Source organism: Capra hircus, chromosome 7 (assembly GCF_001704415.2).
Source record: "Capra hircus breed San Clemente chromosome 7, ASM170441v1, whole genome shotgun sequence".
Lineage (NCBI taxonomy): Eukaryota > Metazoa > Chordata > Mammalia > Artiodactyla > Bovidae > Capra > Capra hircus.
Genome location: NC_030814.1, coordinates 14582054 through 14588930, shown reverse-complemented (window position 1 = coordinate 14588930; position 6877 = coordinate 14582054). Strand labels below are relative to the sequence as shown.

Genomic DNA, 6877 nt, shown 5'->3' with positions numbered 1-6877 from the left:
TAGACCTTGCATTAACTGAATGGTGTCTTCTTAGGACCATCCCTGACCGTGGTCATCTGGTCTCTGCCCAGGTGACTACTGCAGGCAGGATTCTGCACTGGCGTGGGCTTTGGACTCAGTTAAATATAGGTCTGAGTCACAACTCTGGTGCTTAGCTGTGAGCTCTTAGGCAATTTGCTGAATCTGTCTGAGACACAGTACCTTTATCTGTAAAACAAGCCTACTATTCCATACCTTACAGGGCTATTATTTTTTAAAACAGGTTACAGGGAACTTCTGACTGAATACATAGATTGGGCATGTCTCTTGATTCCTTCTCTCCTCTGAAGCTCCACTGAAAGGAGAGTAAAGGAATTTAAAACAAATAGGAAAATGATAAGCCCACAGAGACAGAGAGAATAGAACAGGAGACAATTACAGACATGCCTGGAGAATGGGCAGTGAGAGCGGAGTATGGAAACTGACTTGGAGCCTGGAGGAACTGGCAGCCCAACCCCCAGGAGCTACTGCCAGAAGTGAGCCAGGGTGAATGCCAGGGTGAGGTTTGGAATTTAGAAGTGGGGCATGGGCTGAACCCAGGGAAATGGCTGAGTATCTTCAGACTGAGGTCAGCTCCTCAGGCCCTTTCTTCCATCCCACACAGCAAGATAACTACCCCTTTCCGACCTCAGATAATATGAGAGACTCACCAAGAAAGAACCAGAACGGGGAGAAGATAAGAAAATTAGAGGATCAAATCCAGACGTGCAATAGAGGGAAGGATATAATCAAATAGTGACATTAAAAAAATAAAAGTAAAACAGAGGACCTGACCAATAGTCATTTACCTACACACAAGAATCAGGGAGATGGGAAATAGGTAACCAAGTAGGTACATGGAAAAAATACCTTAGGTTGATGGGTGGAGAAAGTAGAGGAGCAAACTTTGCAGATAAATTAACTTTGCAAATGAAGTTTTTGAGGACGAAGCCCGTTGGAGGAGGATTGTCTGATTATTACCTTTGAATGTCTTTCTACATGCCAAGGAGAAATACTAACACATTTGCTTCAGGAAGCAACAGTTTATTAGGATAAGATAGGCTGTAATGCAGTAACCAGCAAATCAGAAACTTCAATGGCTGGTCAAATAGAACATTTCTTTACATCTGTGTCTCTTTTGCTGTCTCGCATACAGGGTTATCATTACCATCTTTCTAAATCCCATATATATGTGGACTCTGTGGGAGAGGGAGAGGGTGGGATGATTTGGGAGAATGGCATTGAAACATGTGTACTATCATGTAAGAAACAAATCGCTAGTCTAGGTTCGATGCAGGATACAGGATGCCTGGGGCTGGTGCACTGGGATGACCCAGAGAGATGATATGGGGAGGGAGGTGGGAGGGGGGTTCAGGGTTGGGAACTCACGTACACCTGTAGTGCATTCATGTCAATGTATGGCAAAACCAATACAGTACTGTAAAGTAAAAAAATAAAAAAAGAACATTTCTTTCTTATGCAAAGTTTACTGCAGGTCCATCGGCTCCCCAAGGCAGCCGACTTTCAAGTTATCCATGTTGTCTTTTACCTATAACGTCATCATTTCAACCTGAGACCGAGGCAGGGGAATGCAGAAGGCGTGGAAAGTTCATAGCCTCTCTCTCTTTTTTTTTTAATACGGAAGGATAGTAGTTGATTGCCAATGTTGTGTTGGTTTCTGGTGCACAACAAAGTGGTTCGGTTATTCATGTGTGTGTATGTACGTATATACTCTTTTTCATTATGGTTTGTTACAGGATGTTGAATATAATTCTGGCTGCTATATAGTAGGTCCTGGTGGTTTATCTGTTTAGCATATACCAGTGTGTATATGTTAATCCCCAACTCCTAATTTATTCTTCTCCCACCCCGTCTCCTTTGGTAACCTTAAGTTTGTTTTTTAGGTCTGTGAGTCTGCTTTTGTTTTATATATAAGTTCATTTGTGTCATATTTTAGATTGCACATATAAGTGATATCATATGATACTTGTCTTTCTCTTTCTGACTTACTTCGCTTGGTGTGATAATCTCTAGGCCCACCCATGTTGCTGCAAATGGCATCATTTCATTCTTTTTTTTTTGGCTGAGTAATAGTCCATTGTGTATATGGAACACGTCTTCTTTATCCATCTTAGGTTGATGGATATTTAGGTGGCTTCCATGTCTTACCTATTGCCAATAGTGCTACTATTTACATCGCTTGAACTTGAAGTTGCTCAGTCGTGTCCGACTTTTTGCAACCCCATAGACTGTAGCCTGCCAGGCTCCTCCATCCATGGGATTTTCCAGGCAAGAGTACTGGAGTGGGGTGCCATTTCCTTCTCCAGAGGATCTTCCCGACCCAGGGATTGAACCTGGGTCTTCCACATTGGAGGCAGACGCTTTACCGACTGAGCCACTTGGGAAGTCAAGGTGTATGTATCTTTTCAACTTGTAGTCTTCCCTGGATATATGCGTGGGGGAGAATTGCTGGATCCTGTGGTAGATCTAGGGATTCCCAGGTGGCACTGGTGGTAAAGACCCCACCTGCCAGTTCAGGAGATGTAATAGATGTGCGTTTGATCCCTGGTTTGGGAAAATCCCCTGGAGGAGGATATGACAACCCACTCCAGTATTCTTGCCTGGAGGATCCCATGGACAGAGGAGCCTGGCGGGCTATGGTGCATAGGGTCATAAAGAGTTGGGTACGACTGAAATGCCTTAGCACACACCTAGTAGATTTAGTTTTAGTTTTTAAAGGAGCCTTCCTACTCTTCTCCATAGTGGCTGCACCAACTTACATTCCCACCAATGGTGTGGGAGGTATAATCACTCTTTTATGTTCCAACCTGAAATAACCCACATCATCACCGCACTTCTAGTCAAATAGCCAGATCAACCCACAAGGCCAGCATAATTACAAGGGAGTCTGGGAAATGAGGGGGTTCACATGGATATTTGGTGAGCATTAAATGTCTCTACCACAGGCTGAAAGTGTGGATACAGTGCCTGGCTCTACCAGGTATTGTGTGATTTACTTAACCTCTCCATAGCTCCGTTTCTACAACTATAAGATGCAATGGCGTCTAATTTATGGTACTGTTTGTTATAAGGATTATATGGGAGTATTCAAGTAAAGCATCTAGAGCAGTGGCTGTCACAAAGTTCTCAGTGATTATTATCGATAGCTGTCATATTCTCATCAGTAGTAACTACCTTGCTATGTTCACCAGAGTTTGGCTAATCTTCATTGCCTCTAATAATTTGAAGTTTAGCCACAATGCTAAGGAAACACATGACACACGCATGGCATTTTATGGTTTAAATAGCCATAATAAATATGGAAAGCATGCATGATGAAGATAATTCCCATATAATTAACTAAGAAAGATAAGAAACTGCTCAGGTGGGTCAAAGTCCTACTGCTAGCTCTGGGAGGAAGGCTAAAATCCATTCCTCATAAGTCTTTGGTCCCAGACTGTCTTACCAAGGTAGAAACCTAGATGGCGAAGGTTGCTGAATCTGGGCCACAGAGCAGATCAGTGGAGGAGAAACAGTTAAAAATCTGGTCCCTTGACGTCCAATATTTAAGAGAAGGTGGTCATCAGTGGATCCTGGGAGGAGTAACATTTCCAGTCTCAGGCACCAGTGATGCTTCATGGCAGCAGAACTTGAACCCTGCCTATTGAAACAAAATGTCTAGATGTGAGACAGCTGCTAAGGTCAGGAACACACACTAACAGAAATATAATAATGGACTCTCCTCCTCAGAAACCAGGGGTGCAGTGGGAATCACAGCTCATGGATATGGCAGCAATGGTTTTTTTTAATTAATTAATTTTTTTATTGAAGGATAATTGCTTTACAGAATTTTGCTATTTTCTGTCAAACCTCAACATGAATCAGCCATAGGTATACATATATCCCAAGTCAAGCAGCTGAACCTTCTTTCAGCTTAAATCCTTTTCACAACCAGTCCATGCTAAAGGAAATCAGTCCCGAATACACATTGGAAGGACTGATGTTGAAGCTGAAACTCCAATACTTTGGCCACCTGATGGGAAGAACTGACTCATTTGAAAAGACCCTGATGCTGGGAAAGATTGAAGACAGGAGGAGAAGGGGACGACAGAGGATGAGATGGTTGGATGGCATCACCGACTCAATGGGCATGAGTTTGAATAAACTTCAGGAGTTGGTGAGGGACAGGGAGGTCTAGTGTGCTGCAGTCCATGGGGTTGCAAAGAGTCAGATACGACTGAGTGACTAAACTGAACTGAACTGAAATTTATGAAATGGTCATCTCAAGAATTTTGAATGTAAGCAATTTTACAGCCTCATAGTTGGGGTAGAGCAGTTTCTTCCCCTGTGATACCTCTTTCATGCAGCATAGTCGTACCCACACAAAGCCACAAACACCTCCTGCAACAAAAATGTGACTAGTGCACCTCCCTCGTGCTAACACTCTTTGGGCCCTGAGGAAAGATCAGTGAGCAAAAGAGACAAAGTCGCCACTGCTCTATTAGTCAGACTTGGCTTAACAGGTCAGCCTTACTGCGTGTGATGCCCAGAGTCAGGGCTTCAGAGGCAATCTAACCTGTCGTGATTCCTGGCTCCGTGTGACCCTAAACAAGTGTTTATATATCTCTCTTTATAGACCCTATATAAGTGTATAGACATATATATTAGACACTAAAAGCTAAGTCACTTGCTCAGTCGTGTCCGACTCTTTGCAACCCCAAGGACTGTAGCCCACCAGGCTCCTCTGTCCATGGGATTTTCCAAGCAAGAATACTGGAGTGGGTTGCCATTTCTTTCTCCAATTAGACACTATATATATATGATATATTATATATACACCATATATATATACACTGTATATAATATATATACCATATATAGTATACACTCTCTATATTATATATGCTGTATATAATATATAAGGCTATATATTATGTATGCTATATATTATATACACTATATATGTATATAAATATGTATATTTATCACATCCAATCTATGGTGATTCCTGGTTCTGTGTGATCATGAAGAAGTGTTTATATATCTCTCTATATAGACACTATATATGTGTATACATTTATATATTATATACACGATATATATGATGTATGATATATATATATATATATATATATATATATCAGTTGTGTCTGACTCTTCATGACCCCATGGACTATATACAGTTTATCTCCAGGCCAGAATGCTTGAGTGGGTAGCCTTTCCCTTCTCCAGGGAATCTTCCCAACCCAGGGATTGAACCTAGGTCTCCCGCATTGCAGGCAGATTCTTTACCAACTGAGCTATTAGGGAAGCCCATATATATACACACACACACGTATATATATACACACACACACACATATATATATATACACTTCACTATACTATGCTATAGTATATATATAATATATACGCTATATATGTGTATATATTTACATACATATACACACTATATATATTATACACACTATACATGTATATAAATATGTACATTTATCACATCCGACCTATGGTGATTCCTGGCTCTGCGTGATCATGAAGACGTGTGTATATAGAAGTTCACAGTACAGATGTACTGAATGAAACACTGCATGAACCGTAACCATTATATTTATGAGCATTTGTTGAAAGAACCCTTTCTTCAAAGATGTTGCTATTTAAAGGAGAGCAATGTCCCCCAAATACTAATTTAAGAGCTGAAATTTCACCCCAGAGAGAGAGAGAAGCGGACGGGTTTGTGAGGGCGGGAACGCGAAGGTGCCGCCACAGAGCACGGGTGTCGCTGGGTGGCCCTGGTCTGGGAGGGCGAGGCTGCCAGGACCCGTGAGCAAGTGCCCTTCAGACAGGCTGCGAAAGGGAGTGTTGAAAGAGTGGAGGAGGAAAACTTGAGCAAGGAGATCCAAAGCCTCATAAAGATAACCTAAAAGGTGAGCTCAACCACACAGAGAGAAGGAAGCTCTTCTTCCTAAGAATGTTGTGAAGACACAACCTGAGTAAAGGTGGTTAACTCTTTCTGGCCTAGATGCTCGAATCAGAGTTCAGAATTGCAAGAGGCATCTCCTGGTACAGGAAGAAACTGCACAAAGTCTGAATCATTTCTGGGCTGGTCTTTATGCCTGTGTCTAGCATTCTGCCTCCTGAGTGTATTTGTCGGCTAAGGCTGCCATAACAACAGCTAGGGCTGGCTTAGAACAACTGAAATATATTCTGTCTTAGTTCTAGAAGCTGAAGCCCAAAAGCAGAGTGTCAGCAGGGTCTCAGTCCTTTTGAAGATGCCTGTCTCAGGTCTCTCTCCAGCTTCTGGTAGTTTCTCAGCTTTTAGCAGCCTAACTCCAGTCTGCACACGATGTCCTCCCTGTGTGCATCAGCACCCCAATTTCTTTTTTTTATGACACCCATCATCCTGGGTTGTTGCTGCTACTGCTGCTAACTCACTTCAGTCATGTCCGACTCTGTGTGACTCCATAGATGGCAGCCCACCAGGCTCCCCCGTCCCTGGGATTCTCCAGGCAAGAACACTGGAGTGGGTTGCCATTTCCTTCTCCAATGCATGAAAGTGAAAAGCGAAAGTGAAGTCGCTCAGTTGTGTCTGACTCCCAGCGACCCCACAGACTGCAGCCCACCAGGCTCCTCCATCCATGGGATTTGCCAGGCAAAAGTACTGGAGTGGGGTGCCATTGCCTGGGTTAGAGCCCATCTAATGACCTTATTTTACCTTTACTATTTCTATAAAACCTATCTCCAAATAAGGTCAAATTCTGTTGTATGGGGTTAAGATTCCAACATAACTTTTTTTGAGGGACACAGTTAAACTCCTAACACAGAAAAAAAGAAACAGACCTCATCATTAAAGTACTAT

General features: G+C 42.5%; 1 non-coding gene across 1 annotated transcript; it reads right to left on the bottom strand.

Moving 5' to 3' along the window:
* TRNAW-CCA lies at positions 2352–2423 on the bottom strand. The gene has a single exon. It is a non-coding gene; the product is annotated as a tRNA-Trp (tRNA).